The following is a 2500-nucleotide window of genomic DNA, read 5'->3' as shown; positions in this document are numbered from 1 at the left end:
CATATACTTCTCGGAAGGCCGTGGCAGTTTGACAAGGAGACACTTCACCATGGCCGCACCAACATCTACAGTTTCGTCCACAACAACAAGAAGCACAGCCTAGCACCTCTCAGCCCTCAAGAAGTTCATGATATGCAGAAGGCAATGACGCAGTCCGGCCAGGTAAGTAACACTAACCTTTACATGACTTCCGGACAAGTGCTTAAATCATTACAACGTGAGACACAGGTGCTACTAATGATCTTTAAGGAAGGTTGTTTTGCAGGTTTAGAAGCTCCTGAAGTACCGGACGTAGTACAAGACCTCATGGGACGTTACAAGGATGTCTTCCCTGACGAGATCCCTGCCGGTTTACCCCCTATCCGTGGCATAGAACATCAGATCGATCTTGTACCCGGCGCGCCACTACCAAACCGAGCCGCTTACCGTGTCAATCCTGAGGAAGCTAAGGAGCTGGAACGGCAGGTCCAAGATCTCATGGACAAAGGCTACATCCGCGAGAGCCTTAGCCCCTGTGCAGTCCCGGTCCTACTAGTGCCTAAGAAAGATGGGACATGGCGCATGTGTGTGGACTGCCGAGCCATCAACAACATAACCATCAAATATCGGTACCCTATACCTAGATTAGATGATATGTTGGATGAACTGAGTGGGTCTGTTGTGTTTTCTAAGATTGATCTCAGGAGTGGATACCATCAAGTCCGCATGAAGGAAGGAGATGAGTGGAAAACCGCCTTCAAGACCAAGCAAGGTCTATACGAGTGGCTGGTGATGCCGTTTGGCCTTACCAACGCCCCTAGCACCTTCATGAGACTCATGAATGAGGTCCTCCGACCTTACATTGGTAAATTCGTGGTTGTATACTTTGATGATATCTTGATTTACAGCAGGTCTTTAACTGAACACATGGGACACCTAGAACAGGTTTTGAAAGCCTTAAGGCAAGAAGGCCTTTATGCTAACCTTAAGAAATGTGTATTCTGCACTGATCAGTTGGTATTTTTAGGCTTTGTTGTGAGTTCACAGGGACTGAAGGTTGATGAGGAGAAGATCAAGGCCATACAAGACTGGCCGACCCCGACCACGATCGGACATATCCGCAGCTTCCATGGACTAGCCAGTTTCTACCGACGATTTGTGAAGGACTTCAGTACCATTGCCGCCCCAATGACCTCCGTGATCAAGAAGAATGTAACCTTTGCTTGGGGTCCTGCCCAAGAGGAGTCTTTCAACAGGCTTAAACATAGTTTGACACATGCACCGGTCCTAACTCTTCCTGATTTTGATAAACCTTTTGAGATTGAGTGTGATGCTTCAGGGACAGGAATAGGAGCCGTACTGACCCAAGGAGGCCGGCCAGTGGCTTTCTTTAGTGAGAAATTGAGTGGAGCCGCCCTCAATTACCCCACCTATGATAAAGAGCTATATGCTCTAGTAAGGTCACTTGAAACTTGGCAACATTATCTTCTGTCTAAAGAGTTTATTATTCATACAGATCACGAGACTCTTAAACACTTGAGGGGCCAGACCACACTCAAGAAGAGGCATGCTAGGTGGCTGGAGTTCGTGGAGACTTTTCCTTATGTGATCAAGTACAAGAAGGGGAAGGACAACGTAGTGGCCGACGCTCTATCCCGACGCCACACGCTCATTACCACCATGGAGGCCAAGATCATGGGTTTTGAACAACTTAAAATGTCTTATGAAACTGACCCTGATTTTTCTGAGCTTTACAGTAACACGGCTAAGGGAGCCATGGGTCCATTCTATCAGCAGGACGGGTTCCTCTTCAAGGAGAAGCGCCTGTGCATTCCTCATGGTTCCATGCGAGACTTACTGACACGAGAAGCTCATGGGGGCGGGTTGATGGGGCATTTCGGCCGAGACAAAACCCTGAGCGTCCTCTCCGACCACTTCTATTGGCCCAGGATGAGGCGTTACGTCGAGAGCCTATGTGCCAAGTGCACTGTCTGTCTCAAAACCAAATCCAGGTCGCATCCTTATGGTTTACACATGCCTTTACCTATTCCTATTGCACCATGGGTTGATCTATCTATGGACTTTGTGCTGGGCTTGCCCAAGATAGAACACAAGGATTCTATTTTTGTTGTAGTGGACAGGTTCTCCAAGATGGCACATTTCATTCCGTGTTCCAAGACCAATGATGCCAGCCAAACCGCTGATCTCTTCTTCAAGGAAGTGGTGCGCTTACATGGAGTGCCACGTACCATTGTGTCCGACCGAGACACAAAATTCCTCAGCCACTTCTGGAGAACATTGTGGAAGAAGCTTGGAACCAAGCTCCTCTTCTCGACCACTTGCCACCCACAGACTGATGGTCAGACCGAGGTAGTAAACCGTACACTCTCTCAGTTGTTGAGGGCTACGGTGGGTAAGAACCTTAGAAATTGGTTGAGTTGTTTGCCTTTCATTGAGTTTGCTTATAACCATGCAAGGCACTCTATTACTAACCTCTCCCCTTTTGAGATCGTGTATGGCT

At 48.1% G+C, this 2500-nt stretch overlaps 1 pseudogene; it reads left to right on the top strand.

The window, feature by feature from the left end:
• The window catches only part of LOC125602076, a 10261-nt pseudogene that overhangs the window by 5619 nt on the left and 2142 nt on the right, over window positions 1-2500 (top strand).

The sequence above is a fragment of the Brassica napus genome, unplaced genomic scaffold (assembly GCF_020379485.1).
Source record: "Brassica napus cultivar Da-Ae unplaced genomic scaffold, Da-Ae ScsIHWf_272;HRSCAF=449, whole genome shotgun sequence".
NCBI classification, from domain to species: Eukaryota; Viridiplantae; Streptophyta; class Magnoliopsida; order Brassicales; family Brassicaceae; genus Brassica; species Brassica napus.
This window is presented reverse-complemented; position numbering and strand designations above follow the sequence as displayed.